General features: G+C 43.6%; 2 long non-coding RNA genes across 2 annotated transcripts in view; one reads left to right on the plus strand and one right to left on the minus strand.

Moving 5' to 3' along the window:
- Window positions 1-19,735, plus strand: part of LOC138690269 (uncharacterized) — a 159,179-nt gene that overhangs the window by 7,633 nt on the left and 131,811 nt on the right. The window lies entirely within an intron of this gene.
- Window positions 16,206-18,585, minus strand: LOC138690268 (uncharacterized). The gene is made up of 2 exons (XR_011329068.1): window positions 16,543-18,585; window positions 16,206-16,441 (listed from the first exon to the last, which is right to left on the minus strand). It is a non-coding gene; the product is annotated as an uncharacterized lncRNA (long non-coding RNA).

The following is a 19,735-nucleotide window of genomic DNA, read 5'->3' on the forward strand; positions in this document are numbered from 1 at the left end:
CGACATGAAAGAGGTGTTAAGCATGCTATTAGGTTTTCTTTTTTGTTAAGCGTAAGACTTAGCATAGAGAGCCTGTGCATTTGCTTTGCAGATATTTGGCATGTAAGATATTTCAGACTGCATGGAACAGTTTGGCAAATTGGTCCTTTGGTGTCTTTATTGGCTTGTTTTCACTTTTTCATTAAATATGTAAAATGAACCTTGTTTTACTGCGATATCAACTGAAACTCTATTAAAAAAATTATAGACACTTCAGACAATAAAAGGCCTTGTAAATCAACCAGAGATTGGTTATCTGCTCAACAAGATCATTAACTGTGCACAGAGGGAGACAGCTGAAGCAGGCCGCTGGAGAGAGGATGCTAAAAATTAAATTCACAAGGAAACTTAGCCCTGCCAAGTTTGATTTGTTTTAGGGGCACTCCCTTACTTTTATTATTCATCTTTCACGGCAGCCTTTGAAATCTCTGCGGCTTGCAATGAAGGGGGGGGGAGTTGGTTGGTTTTTTTTTTTTGCAATGCGTATTTCAGCAAGACATCCAAAATCTCACTCATACAAATTGTCACAGCTTGACAGACTTGGAACCTTAAAATGTTAAATCAAGTCCTCGTGGAGGTGCGTAGGGGAGTGTGAAATAGCGTCACTGGCTGCTCCTATCCTGAACGCTTTGCACTGGAAATGTTGAATATTGTCTTCCATAACGTGCCTATAATTAATATTGTGCATGGCACCCTCTATGCAGCTGCTCTGTGTGTGTGTGGTGTATGGGGTTTTTTTTGCAAAGCTCTCCAGCTGCTTTCAAGCTGTTCCTTTGAATCTGCCACAATATTCATGTCCTCCTCCCCCACCAAGCTGAAGGACTCTTGGCGATTTGTTTCTCATCGGCTCTTTCAAGCCCAGGTATATCTCATGATTAATTGAGAGTCAAAACCGAATAGAGGTTGGGTGAAGAGAGGTGGGGGGAGCGGGTGAGCTCTCAGCTGGCCAGATTTGGAATAAGGGTCTCTCCAGAGAAAGGAGTCTTCAAACATTAGCACCCTTTGCCTAAAGCTGTCCAGGAAACCTTGGCCAAAATGTTTAACAGCTCTCTGCCTTTCTTTCCTCCACGTATGAGGGAGACTGGAAGGAGGATCTCTCAGAACTGACGTGAGAAACATTTGCTGAGTGTGGTAAAGGGATTTAGGTTCTTGTGAGGGAAGCAATGTCACCAAACACTCTAAAAAACAAGAGCAGGTACAGGCAGCCTTAAATTACAAGGCTTAAAATGGATAGTTGAATGACCTGTTTCACCTTTCTTGTGACCTTCCCTTTGCTTTTGTGTTTTTTAAAGCTACCCACCTGTGTGTATAATCATCTCATAACTTAAAGTACTCTTCCTTTACCAATGATAGATTTGGGATGCATCCTTAATGCAAGGGATTAATGGAATATCCTTCAGCAACATGAGATGAGATCTTAGGAGCTGAGTGATAGAATGTAATGGCATGGGCAATCACTTAGGAGCTAATAAGAATTTATGTTAAAATGGGAATCCATCAATTGTAAATGACAGAGAAGGAGAAAGACAAGACTGGCCTATTAGTCAATCACAGAATGTCAGTGAACCTCTGAAGTGATGTGGCCGGGGTGGGGGGGGGGAAGTGCAAAGATGTATCTGACATGATTTTCAGCAAAGAGGAAGAGAAGGGGAGTATTAGTCCACTGGGCTCCCATTTAGGAGGCTTTGTCTGGTTCTGGTCATCTCCACTGGCAAAAGTTGAACTCAGACTGGAGCAGAGACAGGCTGCTTGGGCATTTGGGAAAACAGGGAGTTTATCGCCCAGGAGGAGACTAGAGGAGCTGGGCTTGTTCAGTCTAGGAATATAAAATTTAAGGCTACTTTTTGTCTATAAAGATACAAGGCTCAGCAACAGGAAGAAGAGCTAAAGGACAGCACTGGCATGAGGATAAATGGATGTTAACCGGACTCGGAAGAAATCTAGCAAAGACTTCTAGCTGTCCTGGGGAGAGGCTCCAGAGCCGTTGTCCTGTAGGAGTCAGACAGAGCAAACAGCCTCTTTGATTTTAATTATGGCACCAAGTTGCTTAACCAAAGGTGGTTACTTATGTGAGGCGGTTACTTTGAGGACTGAAACCCGTGGGGTCGAATGTTGCTTTTGGGATCTGTTTTTCTGTGTAGAGTGCCAATAATTCACATTAAGTACTCTCAGATGTGCACGTGCAGACACAGCAACCTCCATTTTCTGGGCAAACCTGCATTGCCTCTCCTGTTCTGCGGTGCTCGAGGAGCTGCTGTTTCTCTGCTCTTTGACCTCATCCATCTTTAAACAACAGAGGCCAAACCCCCCCGCATGCTTCTAAGGTTATTTTCCTGTTCCCACTGCAGCCTGAGAGCACGCCACTTGGCCCAGGATGCCTGCCCACGTCACTTTTACCATTAACTTTCCTCTTTAACGAAGGCCTTCAGCGAAGACCCCACCTTGGTTTTTGTGCCAGGAGGAACCCCAAATAAGAGCCTGCAGAGTCTGCTGGCCCTTCCTCATGTCGGTCTCTCACCCTGAAGCCCTCTTCCCTCCTTCCCAGCACCCAGACACCCTGTGAAATCACTGGGCTTAGGTGGCTGATGGGCTGGTCCGAGCGAGCACCCTGAGGAGTCAAAAGATTGCGTTGTTACCACCTATTTTGCTCCTCTGTTGTATTGAACCATATGCTTACGTGCTAAGCAAAGATCTACGTCTTGTCTACGTGGCCAGCTACGACCCGAGCCATATCTGCTAAGGGCCCCTCCAGGCACTGCTGCAGCCTGAATAATAAATGCTCTTTCCAAAGGACAGTGTCGCTTCCCTTTACAGCGGTTGCGAGGGCGAAGTGGCTTGTGCAGCGAGGCCAACTTGTGGTTTCTGCCCCACTGGCCCTTTCAGTAGGTGGTAACCATTTTGGAGAATGAGAATGGCTATTTAATGCAACAGAAGGAGAGGGTAAAATAATAAGAATCCATAAAAACCATAAGCAAACACCCAATTATCTTGCAATATATAATCACGTAATGACAGCTGGCAATGCTGTGGAAGGTCTTACCTAAGAGAAAATTATTGGTACTTGGACAGGGCAAGTTAATATTATTTCATCAGGAAAGTAAATTTTCTCTTTTTCACTTCACAAAGTTTCTCTGATTATTAGCAGATAACTTCAGGATAGTTTTCAAATGTGTTTTCTATTGGGGAAGTTATGTTTTAAGCCTACCAAGGTTCCTATGCATCTGTTTTTAGGACACTCTCCCTGATAATTCAAGGGATCTGAGTTCATGTGAGAAAGAGCTGATCACCAGCCCTGAAAACATGGCTTGGTACCAGCTTTGGCTTAGCTGAACCCAAAGGTGAAGTATCAGAAATAGCTAGCCAATTAAAAAAATATAGACCTTGATTTGGCACGATACAAATGGGCAGGTGCTACACTTGAAAAGTAATTATTGCTGTTGTATGCGGTCATCTAAATCATGTAGGGTTTTAGCATGCTTCTTTTCTTCCCCTTGCACATCTGAGTAAAACACATAGTGTGCTATGGCGTGACAGTTTTCTGCTAAGAGGAGGGATAGGCATTTGGTGTGAATTATGCTGCATTAAGGATCTGCAACTTCTGTTGTCTTTTATGAATACCTGCATGGCCATGAACATCTAAGTGTTTGCTTCACTTTCCTTACCTGTAAAAGTGGGATTCCTGACTTCTCTGCTTCCCGCACACAGTATTTGTGAGGCTTACTTCGTTATTGTTTGCAAAGCTTTTTGAATGTACAAAGCTCTATGCAAATATCAAGTTGCTCACTTACATATACTCAGTACTGTAAGAGCACTTTAGGCAGATAAGGTTTAATTAGAGATGTGGAATAGCGCAATAACAGTAGGATTTTATATGTCCTAGTATATCACTGCCTGTGCTCCGTGTAAATGATGAGGCCAGAAATTACCATTGGAATTATCTAACGTGGCTGCCTGAGTAATAAGGTGTAAGACTGTGTCTTTTCCTGTTTAAGCTACTTCTGCTTTGCAACTCCCCCCCCCCCCCCCCCCTTATTTACCTTTGGAGAAGGTCCCTGTGTAGGCACAGACTTTTGAACAGGAGATTTTAAGCTCTCTGATAATTGATTTCCTTTTCTCAATTACCTCTCACTAACCCCACAGAGTTCATAGATCACAGCTTTAAAACCATTTTACTCCAATATGGAATTCAGAAGAATGCTTTGTCTTGATTTCCAAAGTAAACTTCTGCTATTAAAGCCAGTGAGCACCCTTCACTTCAGCAGGATTTAGCCCTGTATTTCTAACAGAAAGGTTTAGAAAGAATCCAAGCTTTCCAATGCCTGCATGGGTCTCCCTCAATGATTCAAATTATGCTTAAAGCCAGACCTTTTTTTCTTGGAGTTTGTATATTTAATATGGACTTGTCTTTTTCAGTTGTGCTTCTTGTGTTTTACTGCTTGGGTTGTATTTATTTGACTTTGGCGTAGATTCACATGAGTATATGAAGAGCTGCTGTGGATCTTGTATGCTGTAAATCATAGGGTCAAATTCTTGCCCCAAAGAAATCAATGACAAAACCTTCTAAAGATTGGAAAGGAATTACGATTTCACCCATTATGTTAGCATGAAAGTGACGTTAAAGCAATGCTAAAATAAACTGTGGAAGCTTTTGCCTGGTAAATTTGACTATTTGTTTGGATTTGTGGTCCATTATTCAACTCTAATGACCACTATTTATTTGTTCAATCCAATAGTCTAAATTTTTTTGGCACATCCTTATTTTCTTAATGCCCTAAGCCTGAAAAGAGGTACGTGTGTGGTCTTTATTGCCTACACGCAGTTTTGTGGTCTTTCGCGCTTATACCAATTTATCTGTTTACTGGATTAAGCCTATCATAAATATTAGAGTAGAGCTAAGGAGCTTACATTTGGCTAGGTAAAACCCCACCGATCCATAGATTGTTTGGTTTTCTGTGTTATCTGAACCCACCCACCAGTTGTGAGATTGACAGAAAATATCTGGGGTTTACCTTTTTTTTGTAAGCAATTCTCCTTAATACAAATTAATATCAGGAATAATAACAGCATGACAGCTGTGGTTCCATGTCTTCTGCTGTGAAGTGCCAGCCTCAGTAGCATCACAGCCTAGCTCTGTGGCCCAGGATTTAAATGTTAAATATTTAAGATCAGAGCAGCTCTAGTATTTTGGGCTTAATTACAGCTTCGCTTCAAGCCCCTGGTAAGAAGCCCTGGGTGAGAGCACAACTTTAAGAGCCTGCTCCTGTTTTACCACTTAGCAATGCATGAGGTAGTTTTGATAGCCTCAGCACGGTATTCTTTTGCCTCGATATGCAGTGTGAAGGTGTAAGGGAGCGTTTATAATCTTGCCTGAAAATGATAGTGTTGTTTAAAACCTCACTCCCCATACAAAGATGTGTTTATGCTGCCTTAAAACTACAATAGCTATGCGGGAAAGTGAAAGGTCTTTCTTGGCCCGTTTTGAATAGTCATCTGGGTTTTATTCCATTGTTTTTTCAGGAGTGGGATGATTTTTATTTTATTCCTTGAGATAGTTTTGTGTATGTGTGTGTGCGCGACAGCTATAGAAGAGGAATAATTAAATCAAACAGAGCAAAATCCGGGCAGATAACTCTTTCATCAACCCTATTCCTTGGGTCAGTGCTCCCAGTTTGCAAGCTGATTAGGAGCAAAAAACTCTGTGCAAAAGATTCAGGCTTGTTTTGCTTTGTTTTGTGTACGTGGATAATTCCCTGCAATAAATCTTCCTGCACACCATCCCTTTCACTCTCTGATGTTAACAAGACTGGGATCTGCGCGTATACATACACACATTGTCTGTCTCGAGCTGGCAACATCTTGATAAGAGGTTCATTATAATCCACCACTGTCAGAAGCAGTTCTGAAATGATCTGCAAGGCGAAACATCGTGTATATATTGAGGTTGGCTTTTTTTTTTTAATTAAATAGAAAAAGTGTCAGGAAACTTTCTTCAAAGGTGCCAGGCAGCTGTTTCTTCTGAGGCATGTTGTTCTTTTCTTAGGCAGTGGATCTTTGATAACTGTCTCTCAGCACCCTCAGAAGTGTTTTCCAGGTTAGGAGGATGAGAGAGAAGAGATGGCAGTCGCGATGCCACCGGCTGATAAAGCCAGAATGCAGACTAAGCCTTCAGATCAATAGGAATGCAGATGGCTGTAACACCAGACTGCCTGGTGTCAGCTTTAATTTCTCTTCCCCTGACGGCTGCACCCGACTTTCAGCCCTCGGAGTCGGGGGAAACCTCTCCCTGCTCCCCAGGCACCCGTCGCACAAGCGAACGGCTCGGAAGGACCGGGAGGCAGGAAAAGCATCGCGGTGGCACGGGGTGGCCCGGACAGGGCAGCCGGTGGGCGAGCAGAGCGAGGCAGGGCTGCCCTCGGCACCCAGATATCTTCTCTTAGTGTCACCTGCGGGGTCGGAAACTCCCCCTCATGCATTCACAAGTTTTATGTTAAATTACTGCACCGCCGGTGCAGCAAGGACTGTCTTGACTTCCTCTGTGGCTGCAACGCCGAGTAAAGGCGGGGATGAAATGCCTGGTTTTCCTCATTTCTCATGCAAGGCCTGGAGAGAGGCTTTGTTTCTGCTCTTTATTAAGCTGTTGGATTTTCAAATCAGGAATGTCACCTAAGATTCGGTTATAAAGCAGCTAAATACTGAAATGCATTTACAGAAAGGGTGAGGAAAATGAAAAGAAGGAAGGAAGTCTTTATTTGAAGCCCCAAATTTTCAGTTTTCAAAGGTTTACAAAATACTTTATTTAACCAACTTTGTTTATTGAGCATCAAGGAATGACTGCAGGGAAAACATGCAACACCTGAAGTTGTAATATAAAACTTAAATAGTGGGAAAATGCAAAAAAGCAGGACCCCCCCCCCCCCCCCCCCCAAATCTTCCTGGTTTAATGCTGGAGATAAATACAACTTCTAACCCTGTACCTCATTTCTTCCAAATTCTGAGCGGGTACAGGTGCAAGAGTTTTTTAAATCAGTTCTAATTTTGCAACTGGTCAGCCTGCTTGTAATCAGCTCAACGAACGTCCAGCATTCAGGAACCATTCTCCCAGACAGTTTGGGAATTCTGAATTTGAGTGCAAAATTTGCAGTGTTAGCGAATTTGCTTTTCTTGTTGCTGTTGTATTGGACTCCTGGAGATTCTTTGATTTCATATTCATGTGTGCATATGTATATACATATATAGACACAATCAGTATATATAAAAAATTGAACAGCACCTTGAGGATTTAAGGCCTCTTCCCAGACTTACTGCATATTTTTCTGCATTATCCAGCATATAAATGTTAATTTTAAAATCAAATGCAGTGCAAATATATATCCTATGTATTTTGGACTTATCTGAACTACAAAAAAAGGTGCTTAAATGTTGAGTTAGCGAATACGACAAAAGCATTCGCTAGTGGTGAAATAAAACCACAGTGTGATAGCTCAGCTACCCTATGAGGGTAGTTGGGGTTGGAGGCAGCTGACCATACAACAAGCTGACCTCTGTCATTGTATGTTGTGGTAGGCATCTCAAGAGGTGCATTTCTCCTTATCCAAATTCGTTGAGTCCACAGGCAGACAAGAAACAGCAGAAAGAGAAATGTGAAATTCTCTCATTTGCCAGAATGGCTTTTTAAATTTAAAGCATAGTTACAGGTATTTACAGGTCAGTGTTGTTAACCGTTACATTGGTGATCATTTTACTAGGAGCTTTCGCTTATTCATTTTGGCCAATCTTCCCTGAGACTGTTTACCTTTCCAGTCCTGAGCCACAGAACTTGAACAGACAGAGCAATTCTTGCCAATAGTTTCTGATTTAGTAAATTGAAGTATTTGCAATTGCTAATTAAAAAGATTAAGGAATAGTTTTCTCTGCCATCACTACAAATTGTCGCTGCAGCACAGGCTCTTTGATTTTTGTGGGCACTCTATAAAACTTGGTCCAGCAGGAGCAAGGGTAATTTGATTTAATAAGCTAATAAATATTTTTGAAATATGCTTCCTGCAGGTTATAAAAACAGAAGGGTAGAGCCATAACACAGGAAAAGGAAAAATTATGCATGTTAAAAAAATACTGATTTGGGAAAGAAATCCCTACTGACATAACCAGAATTTACTAGGAATTTCTGTAAGCTAAAAAAAACATTTTCCCTTTTATCTGGTGGCAAATTGCCTTCTGCAGTGAGGTCCAGGGATCAGGTATCCTCTACTACAGCAGATAATAAGCTGTGTGGCTTCTTGTGTTGAATGAGCAGAGAAGGGAACAAAACAAATGGTATAGCTTTCCTTGTTGTCTAATTTGACGTTAATTTTATGCTGCCTCTAAACTGATGATTTCCAATGGGCTGGCAAATAGATATAGAAATAAATTAAAATGCATCGTGGAGTGATGCCAAAGTCAGAAGTGGAAGTTAGAAATTTTGGCAGCTGAAGATGTCTCAGCTGTCTTGTAGGACCAAAGACAAAATGAGAGACATGCAACCCCAAATTCCCAAGTCACGGAAGCTGGATGCTTCTGTTAAAATAACGGGCAGTGACATCATTAACAATGTTGACATTTAAATTGACATAATTAGGTTCTTGAAGTTAATAACCCATCTGTGCGAATACGTGGGTGATGCTTACCTCTGGCACTGTGGTTCCATCCATAGTGCAGGTTTATGCTCAGCTTGCATTTGGAGGCCTCCTTTGGATATACGGAGTCCTTTAATTTCATCTAATAAAACCTGAGGAGCTGAAGCATGGTTCGGCTGCTTGGCTGGGATCCAAACGACATTCTCTGGTAAGAACATAGTAGGATGTACACAAGAGCCTGAGGATACCTCTCCCATAAGAAGCACTCGGGTCCAGCTTTGGAAGAGCTCCGTTCCACTGATCCCTCACCTACTCTTGCGTGTCCTTGTGAAGCCTAAACCAGCCACTTGCTATTTTGGGTTGGTTTTTTTTTAGTCATCTTATGCCAATGCTGTAGCAGTTGTCCTCAGATGCTCACTGCTCTGCCAAGCACAGGTCAGAATTATGGAGCCCAGACATCAGAACATTAGCATTAGCAAAATCTGCAAGTTATTTGGTCAGAATCCTGCTGTGCATGTTTCATTCATATTTGTGAAAAATTACTTGGGTTAAGTTATTGCTTTTGGGTAAGGACACAATTAACGAGGACAGTGTCATTTAGCACCAAGCTGTGCCAAGGAGAAAGGAAGCCCTTTGACACCTAATAATAACTTATAAATTTTCATTTCAACATTTTAAAAATGAAACATTTCCTACTTAAATATTTAGAAATAGAAATATTTATTTTTTCATTTTCCGGTCAGTGTTTTTGTTGTAAAATAAGCACTTTTTAAAAATAAGTCGAGACAAAAAATATAACAGATTTTGTTTAGGCTTGAGCGCAATGATTGCAGTCAAACCAACAGAACTTTTTTCCATTAAAAAAAAAAGTTCAACCTTAGCTATTTCTTCACTGTCTTTTCAGCACCCTCACCAAGTTTAAAAACCTGTTCTTTACTGAGCTCTGTCAGTACCTTTCTCTGTATCCCGTTGGGCAAAATAGATGCCAGATCCTAATAAGCACCGCAACTAGTTTTAGAAATGGTCTTCCAATAGTCTACATCAAAGTATTAAGAAAAACCACCCAAGCAGTTGGCATATTTAATTTTTTGATCTGAATTTTGGACCAGGCTTCTCTTTTAAACTGGTGCAGGTGATTTTGGTGCAGTGTTTTTATTCTGCTGTAGATGGTTCACACTGACTCAGGAATGCCACATCATCTTGAACTGATATGAAATTGTATATGAAAAAAAAAATCTGTAAATGTTTGCTAATCAGATTTTTGAAGGAAATTTTGAAATCTGCTTGATTTGAGGAATAGTCTGTGACTAGCTGGTGCAATAGACACAGCTGGATTAGCAGAAAAGTTTTGCATACATACTTGTGTTAGTACTCCCTTTCAAAAGAAATGTGTCTATTGCAAGCTGGATCAAGTTTGGGAGATTGCACCTCAGGGGAGATGGAAATAATAAGAGATACTTTTCAATATTTGCTGTATCTGGCAAATTGCTAGATTAGCTGGACCATAACTGCAGAAAAACAGAATTAAATAATTCCACTTCTTTTCTTTTTAGTTTAGCTGGAAACAGAGCTGAAATGCAACTTTTATTAGAATGCATGCTTCAGATTATTTCAAGCATTGTTTTACCTGATGAAGACATGCTGTTATGTAAAATGGTCGTGTCTATTAGAAATGAATTAGGTAATAGCATTTTACAAGGATGAAGGCATTGCTTAATCCTGAAATCTCTTAACACATGGGCTGTCAAAAGGGTCTGCTTTTCTTATCTCATTAGTTGAGGAGATGGTTTCATATGGAATTAATATTTTCATTTGCTCTGGGTGTGGGCACATTTTTTAATAAAACTCAGTGTCTGTGTGATGACGGAATTTATTTCAGTCATTATTATTGCCACATATTGAAGCATTTTATTTCAATTCAGTAGACTATTTTTGTTTCCATAAATTATCCAGTCTGGTTCTCACACAAATGATGGGATAGATGCCTCTGGTGTTAAGGAAGATAAAAAGAGAAGGAAAGATATATTTGAGATTACCTTTAGTGTCATGCAAGTTATTATTACCTAGCATTCTGAGAAGAGTTTACAAAAGTGTCTGATAAATATGTTTGGAACAAGCCTGAACTGGAACTAGCAGGGCAGACAGTGGAGTTGCGCGTCTAGCTTTTTATTTTACCCATTTCCTCAAAATGCAAATGTATCACTTAGGGCAGAAATCCATCATATCCCAGTCTCTCTCTCAGTTTAATTTGTGTTGAGCAGACAAAAGGCACTGTACTGTCTTTTCTGTGTAATGTTTAGTGTCCTTGATCACAGTTTGTTGGTGTATCATTGGACTTGCTCCATGTTTCGGCTGAGTTGATCAATATATTGCCTTTGGTCATACCATTCTGAACAGAGAGTGTCCCTTCATGTTAGATGAACTGGCAAGTGGTACTAGAGAAAATAAAGTCTGAGGTCTTGTTTTGGTAGCATCCATGGGCGGGGGACTGGGAAGATCTCCGAGAGGGCCTCAGCACTGTGAGAAGGATAGTTTGTATGTGCAAGACTTAGAGGGTGCTTTGATGTCATTCTCCAGTAGAGAATAGTGCGGGGAGGGTGTAGCTGGAGTGCTCTGAACCAACATTTTGGTACGAGAGGCCATGTCCTTTTACTACCAGTTCAGAGTGGGTTGCCATGAAAATCAAAATCAGTGCCTCTCCTGGGAAATGAAAGGAAGCATTGACAGGGTCAGGAAGTACCAAAAAATTGGAGATAGGCAAAACCAGATGGGGTTTGTAAGTTTGCCTCATCTTCTCCTGAATCTTGGTACTAAATGTTCCAGGTACTAGAACATATGGCCAATTCTGAATGAAAGTTTGCCTATTATGACCAAAAGATAAATCTTCTGGAGCATCTCCAGGGTTGGCTGGTTCAGGTAAAAGATTTAAAATCCAGATCACTCTTGGGTTTTAACCCGAGACTAAAGAGGTCTTTCCATCTATGGGACAAACAGAACCTGAATGGGAAATTCCTACTATAACAAAGATAATGCCTTCTCTTATAAACCTTGCCTGCAACTGGTAGTCTTGTTCTTTCTGAAATCAGTCCTAAGTACAAACATATTGCCTGTTATTTCTTTCCTTAAATGTCAGCATTTGCTTCTTTGAAGGAAAGAGGAAGACCACTTTTCCGTTAATTAAAGAAAAAAGTTGAATCACTCAGCAGCCTTATGATGGATGAATGTGAGTGCAATTTCACCAGAAAATACTTCTGAAACCCAGCTTTTCCTTTCTGCTGGGGGGTAGCTGTTGTCTGAGAGATTCTTTACTGGATTTTGCAGACACAAGGACTGCGTTGTGAATAGGAGGAGGTAGTCTTACCATCCAGGGTGACAGGCACACTTGGTGGTACCTGGACCAAACTGCATGAACGACCATCTAAATTAACTGTAAGGATTTGGTGTTTGTACATATGCATGAAAATCATACATTCATTTGTTAAAGGGACATTGCCAAGACTGGTAGGCCTAAAATTAGCTCTCCAGCTGTGTTTTGCTTTGCAGGCACGTGCATGTCTGTTCTGTCCCTGGAAGCAGCTGGGTGTTGAAACCCGCAAGAAACCTGTTCTGTGTGAAATGCAGAAAGAATACATGATTTTTCAAGATTCCCTCCCTTTTGTTTGTTTTTCTTTGCTTCTCCCATCTCTTTTTGATGATCATCTTTTCCAGCTGAAGACCAGACCTGTCTTCAAAGTTTCATAGTGCTACATTTGCTTAGTGGGTGAGAGCCTGAATGCTGGGGCCCAATTTTCAGCCGCCAGTCTAACATGCCAGGTACAGAATGTAAACTGCACAGCCTCCTCAGAGCATGGTTGGTGTTTATCTCCAGGTTGGATCCATGCTTCTCCTTGGCATACAAGTTCATACCAGCATCTTCTAACTGAATACCCAGCTTGATGCTGAGGGAATATGCAACTGGAAGGAGGAGGCATGTGGATTTTATGGTTACAGAGGAACTTACCAGAAACATACTTTTGTTTAGCCTGCAGCCTTTCCTCAGAGAAGAGACAAAAAGATTTCTTAGACTCAGGAGAGCTGTTTTTTAATGGCATTTTTAGATGGCTGCAAACTAATTCTCGGCTTCTAAATTTTGACTCCATAGTTCTTGAGGTGTTATGCTTTTACTAATATTTTGAAATGAGTAACTCTGTTTTCAGTGTGGAAATATGATTTGTAGATACCCTAAGCAGCATCCCAAGTCTCCTGGGTGTGCATAGGAGGTGAGTCCTCCTTCACACATATACATTAGTGAGGCTGAGTGCAGGTGGAGGGCAGCATCTGAGATGGATGGAGAAGATCTGTCATCCCACTGTTGCCTTGTGATGGATTTTCAACTCTTTGTACATTCAGAAGGTGTTTGGAAATGAGCTTGAGCCTCAAAGTGTTATGCAAGACCCAGAGGCTCTCCTTGGAGCTAGTGTGAAGAGTTTCCCTTCTCTCCTCATTCCTCTCTAATGAAAATATCTGTGAAGTATCTAAGGCATAGAAAGAAAAGAATTTTTCTTATAAGAGTGCAAGTTATTCAGACTTTGGAAAATTAAGCATGATCCAAATTTTGACTGCTAACAGAACTAGTGAAAAAGTAGACAGCTCAAAGTGGTTTTTCAGTAGACCTATTTGCCTTTTGCCTTGGCCAAATAGCACCCCTGTCAAATTTTATGGTAACTGCATCACTGTGGAGCCAACTGTAAAGTTCAGTTACAACTTCATGGAAGTGAATAAACATAGCACACCTGTAGACAAAGTACATGGGAGGGTTTTTTTCTATACTACTCCTGAGTTCACTAAAAGCTTATCACCTGTTTACTTAGCTGCTGGTTCAATTTAGGATAATATTTAACTCTCATAGAATCTAACCATTGATGAAACTTTAACTTGAAAATTAGTAACTCCTATTGCTTCCGGAGGGAAATGGAGGAGGATGGCCATCATACATTGCTCTTCAAGTGCTTTACCAATAAATAGTTTTTATGAAAGGCTTGATAAAGTATCTGCTATTAATGTTGTCACGATGGAGAAAGTGAAGTCAGAGAAATGGTAAATAGCCTGCTCATATCTACAGGGAGTGTCAGGCTGTGCTTCTGCAAGATTGTAGGGTATCTGCTGCTAGATCAAAACCACAGGAGCCCTATGACAAAAATCGCTGATAAGGGTTTGTGTTTGTTCCTGGTTTAAATTTGTTGAAAAGATCCTGAAGGAGGTGATTTTCATCTGGACTTTGTGTAATCTCTGCTGTCTTGTCTCTGCTTGTCCTTCACTATGGACCTCCCACAGTCAGCTCAAGTGGCCATCTCACCTGTCCATTCTTGCCTCCCTCTTTCTTCTGTAGATTCAAAGAAAGATCTGTGTTTCTGGATGCCCCACACATGCCATCTCGTTTTTTATAAGTAAGCTCAAGTCCCTGTGGTAGTCTCTCTTTTTCACAAAAGTGCAAATCCTATGAGCATCCTACTTGGATTTTGCTTTGCATATCTAGGAATTTTAACAACCTGATGTTGTTGCAGAGCTGAGGAAGCTCTAAGTCAGACAGCAGGTGAGAAGTGACCGGTTTCCCCTTGCCTTGTCTATCACAATCCAAACTGGGCCTGCATGAAAACAAAAGACCTCACAGAAAAAGGTTTTTATGCAGCAGGTTCGGATTGTCAGTGCCTGAAGCGATGTGATCTATCACGTTATTTCTGTGCAAATACCTCAGCCCAGACACTAGTGGGATTTGTGGCTATTCAGAGCCTAAGCACGGTCCCAGAAGCAAGCAGAGAGCAGCGGTGATGAGGCTGGTGCTGCTCCACTCTGCTGGCAGCTCCCATGCACCCCAGGACAGCAGGCAGGTACCTTCTGGAAGGAGACCCTTGCAGCCGAATATCCCCTTTGCGTGGACGTGTTTTGCCACTTCCAGCATGGATGAGTGGTCTGAGGATAACACCAGGGCCTTTTTGTGGGAGGTGTCCCCCGAAGGGATGAAAGCAGTGGGCAGAGGCAAGCTGAGACTAGGCGACCAACAAGCTCTTGGATAGATTCAGTGCTTTCTCTGCCTCCTTCCTAGGGTCTTTTTTTGTGGTATGCTTTCAAGCTCCGACCGCTTTCTCAAAAAGCAGATCTAGCATTGCTGACTAGGAAGCATCCCATACTAGCCCTTCTCGGGGACCAAAGTCTCCTTGCAGTGCTCAGCCTCATTTGCTCTGACCAAGGCAAAGGACTACTGCTCTGCAGCCATGTCCCAGGCTGAGAACCACGTTTCAGCCAGACCCGTGTGGCTGCAGTTCCAGGAAAATAAATACAGTTGCAGTATCAAAGCAGAAGAGTACTCCTTGCTTATTTTAATTTTGTGCAGTAGCCTCAAGCTCACAGGCTTTCCCTTGTGCTTTTAGTAGTCATCGGTTGAACCTTGATTAGTGCTTTAGTTACTGAGCTGCAGCTGAGGATGATGACTTGTCATCCTAGATATTGACAGGGGTGGTGGGAATCTCTGCTGACCTGTCATAGTCTGTTGCTCTTGTTCAGGACCTCAGTTTCTCTGAACACGTTGTGCAGTAGTGGGCCCAGGGCACACGGGCTTGGACCCCTATTTTCAGCTCGGAGGTACTTTTGCAGACCTGGTGTGCTACAGGTGAGTGTCCTAGTGTCCCATGGAAGAGTTGCCTGGAAGAGTCAGAGCAGTAGGCGGCAGGATTGTTAGCCTTGGCTGATCTGCATCCTGCTGCGTCTTTGGGGACTGTGCCAGCACAGCTTGCTGTTGCCTGTAAGCAGCTTTTCTCCACTCTGTCCAGAGCTAATGGCAAAGAAAAAGCTACTCATCTGGGGAATGCCCTCTCCTAGGAGCCTGCATGTCAAACCTACCATCACTGTTCTGGACCAGGAAAGGGGAGAGGGACGTGGTAAAGGGAAGTTGTTTGTCTGCCTGAAAGGGAAAACAATAACCCATTTTGGGTATTCTTGCTGAAGGAGGGTCTCATTGCACTTTGAGGTGGACTACAGCAGAGAGAAGGTGGCTAATGTATAGCAGAGAAAGCAAGGAACTTGGGAAGAGCTGATGCAATGAAGAGAGCTTTGGCTACATGAGCTTGCTCCAACTGAGGTTGGGGATCATCTGGGGCCACCGCAGAATGTACTTAGGAGGTATTTACTGAGCTTATGTGTCACCATCATTGATGCACCAACACCCAGGTGGAGCAGGAGGAGGGACAGGAGCCAAGTGCGACTGGTAAGAGACCAGCACTCGTTCAGGGGGACCTGCTTCACCTTGACGATTGTGGCAACAAATCCTGCGCTCTATCCATCTCCACACCTTCCTGAGTTTTGAAATGGCACATGTGGTCATCTTGTTGTATTTTAATAATTCTGCCCTTTTGGGGATGGCTGTATTTCACACTGTATTCAGCAAGTAAGCAGCCATTATAATTTCTGAAGTCTTCAAGGCAGTGCTTCAGGCTGCCATGGCTCCTGGGCTGCCAGAGGCTCTTGGCCCTGGCTGCAAGAGAGGCAAAGCTGAAGAAAATAAGAGATCAGAGCAAGAGATGCAAAGAAGATGTTTTATTGCTTTTAATCCAACACACGTACAATTTCGCAGCACAGCAAGCAGGAATCAAGGCTTTTGCATAAAATCGTCTCCCAGGGCTGTCCCTTGAGGTCTGGTCCTCTCAGTCGTCATGGGCAAACGAATAAACTGAAGCTGTTGCAAGCGGTGGCTGTCATTCCGCTCAGGCTCCTGCTCCAGCCCAACGCCATCTGCTTCCTCTGGCCTTGCAAATAGCCTGCGGGGCACAGCAAGGTCTTCACCAGGGAAGGGGGGCTGGATGTCCACCTCAGGGTGAGGACCTGAGGTTTCCACCATTCAGGTACCCGAGCTATTCACCTGCTCCGTAGCCAAGCAGCAGCTGCTTGGGTGGTGAACGAAGCAGATGGTTGGCATTGGTGGTGAACGGCTTTGAGAGAGAGCATCAGCATATGCCGCTCGCCGAAGAACAGCAGTGGCAAAGTAATTCTCCTAGCTTGTGCGGGGCCAGCCCCAGAGCTCTAGCCAGCTCGGGCAGCATCCATCAGGCCTGCGTGTCCCACACCGTGCCGGTTCCGATGCCTGTGGTTATTTTCTGAAAGGCCCCAGAGATACAAGGCTTCCTGCTGATTATGCACCACTCCTTGCTGGGGGAGGAGAAGGTGGGGAAATGTTTTCCGTCCGTTGTGGTGACGCATCGGGGGAACCCCATGGAAACAAAGCCTGCTCTGACCTCCTGCATCCCACCGGGGAGGGATTGCATGTGCCAAACACCTCTTGAGCCGTCCCATGTGAGGGTGACTTCCTAATCCTAAACTCGTTATTTGCAACTCGGGGTGGAAGCGCGCGTCTGCCAGCTCCCAAACGACCGGTTCAGCCCACTTGGTGCTCTCTGATCCTCTTGCGGTGGATTGCATCTTCCGCCCCATGTAAGGAGTGAGCTCACCATGGATCAGGCTGAGTGTGGCTCTCTCCCTCCCCTGGCAGTCCTCCCAGATTACAGCATGACCCTCAGCTATGAGTCACTTCTTTTCTCACAAACCCAGACGCTGCGCCGAGCGGGTGGTTGCTCATCTGCACCAGTGCTGAGAATTTACTGCGGTGAAACGAATTTGGCCTGCAGTGACTCCTTCTCCGCATGTGACCTTTCTGACTTTTGCTGGTCCTCCCACGTAGAGCATCTTTGTGCAACTGCTTCCCCAAGCAAGGACTGGCAGCGCTGCTTGGGAGGAGAGAGGAAAAATGCCATGGGGCTCTTGCAGTGCCAAGAAACAAGTGACAGCCAAGTGCTGGCCATGCGGTGGGGCTTTCCACAGACTCGTTTCTGGGGGAAGTGACGGGCTGCTCGTCCCTCCCCTGCTGGCTATAATCAATACTTTATATTGGGCAGTGATGCTGTTGGTGTGAGTACTCCCTCCACACATTGGTGGGGATGAGGAGGGTCAGCGTAACCAGTGACCACTGCCCCCAGCCGTCCTGGCAGAGCCTGGTGGGGAGCGTCTAGGCTTGGGGTGAAGACTTGAGCAGGTCACCAACCTCTTACTCTCCATTGGACACGTGTGCGCCCTCTAAGCCTGCCGGTTCCCAGTTGCAAGCCGGAGAATCTCATTTTGAGGGCAGTGCCGCTACCGCCTTTGGTACCGGTTCTGCAATATTGACCCGCATGCCTGCTCCCATGCTGGAGGGGTCGGCAGTCCTCGGCCAGGGCTTTCCCAGGCGCAGGCAGGGTCCTGGGGGCACTGCGCAGCCACAGGGCTGGAGACCCGGCTCCTGCCGCCTCTGCCGGCCGGGATGCACAGCCAGACAAGTGAATCAGCACCATCGTGACGCACAGTCACGAGAGAGCTGACTCCTCTTCGGAGGGCTGTGGGGATGCCATTTTCGGGGAAAGGCAACTTCAAAGCGCTCCTCCTGGTCTCTGCTTGTTTCCGTACCTAGTGCTTCCAGTGCTTTCAAAGGAGGCAGAACTAGCCCGAAACTCTGTGTTTCGCTTCAGTTTGTTTGTTTCCTCTCTCTGGAGCTGCATTCCTCCCATGTTGTCTGGTTCAGCATTTTGCCGGCTTGGCTAAGTATCTTGTAAGGAAATCATTTATAATAAAGCTGGTATGCTGGGGTTTATCATTTATAAGTGTGGGTCAGGGTTTAGTTCACTGTGTTAAACTCTCCATGCTGCATGTGATTTTTCAAGCTTTGTCAGGAACAAAAAGTTCTGGGGATGTGCAAAGCATGACTGCATGGTTTCCATGGAGACTCTGCTAGTTAGGCTGTGGAAATCCTGAAAAGGCCAGAGGATGACTGACAATACAAGGTCTTAGCGGCTGATCTGAAGAGCCAGACTGAATTAATGAGATTTTTCACAGAGAGTTATTAGCAAGGCTAGCACGGTATGGCACTTAGGCCTCTTTCGTTTTCTCAGCTGCAGTCTTGGAAAACAGAAATGGAAAGATTTAATTGCTGTTTTTTAAGCCCTTTTAAGATTATTTTAACCTATAACATTTTAAGGATGTAATGAAAAGCAGGTTTGTTTGCTTTTTTTATCATTTGGTTACTGTTATTACTGTGTTTTTTGGTGGCAGTTGCCCTTTATCTGTACAGAGATGGGAAATTCAATAGTACTTATTACATTGAGCAGTTAATTCCCACATACTGTGAACACATTACTGTTCAAAGTAGGTTATCTCGAGTTGCATTTAGAGCCAAACGCAAGATACCATGTCAGTGGCTTTATATCTCCTAGGGCTATATTAATTATTTATTACTGACTGCTAATACAAACTGTTAACTCTGGCTAGTAATAGTTTGTTCATTTATTCGTCACTTACTGCTTCTTCCCCGTGTCTCCACCCACCCCCTTTCGACAGTCTGTACAGGCTATGAATTCATGTATAATTTTGCACCCAATTAAAACAACCCCAAAACCGTTATTGGTCTGAGATGCTAAGTTTTGGTCGGGACCTGACTTTCTTAAAGTTTTGTCGTGTCTGAACTGAGGGATTTCACTGGATCATTAACAGGTGGATGGTTAATGGCTAAAGGGAGATGTCTTTGCCTGTGAACTAAACACATGTGTCTGCCTGTTTCTGGTGCGAGTAGCTTGTTTGCTGCTTCATTTTCAACTGATACAGCAAAATGTTCGGATGCTCTCCTCCTCTCCCTGGAAAACGCTGTATCTGCTGAAATCAGCACAGCCGGTTCAGCGAAGCGGCGTGTTAGGGACTGCTATTTCTTGTTGGTTTGCACAAGTGCACATGCCCATATGTTTCTGGGAGATGTAAAACCATAATGTTGCTGCTGAGTAATCCACAACAAAAGCACATGCGGGCTGCATTCCTTGGATTCCTGTACAGTAGACTAATCCACTTAATCTCGCTGTTCGCTTCTCTGGCTGGAATGTCACAGTCTCCTTTGATTTACTGGTTTGTAAACCTCTGATTAAGTGCTTTGGGGGGGGGGAGATATCATCTCTGAAACCCCCTCTTTCCTTTCAAATGGTTTTATGGAAAGGAAATGTGGAAGTTGAAATGGGGGTTAGCTAGTCTTTTTTGGTCATCGT

The sequence above is a fragment of the Haliaeetus albicilla genome, chromosome 21, assembly GCF_947461875.1.
Source record: "Haliaeetus albicilla chromosome 21, bHalAlb1.1, whole genome shotgun sequence".
Lineage (NCBI taxonomy): Eukaryota > Metazoa > Chordata > Aves > Accipitriformes > Accipitridae > Haliaeetus > Haliaeetus albicilla.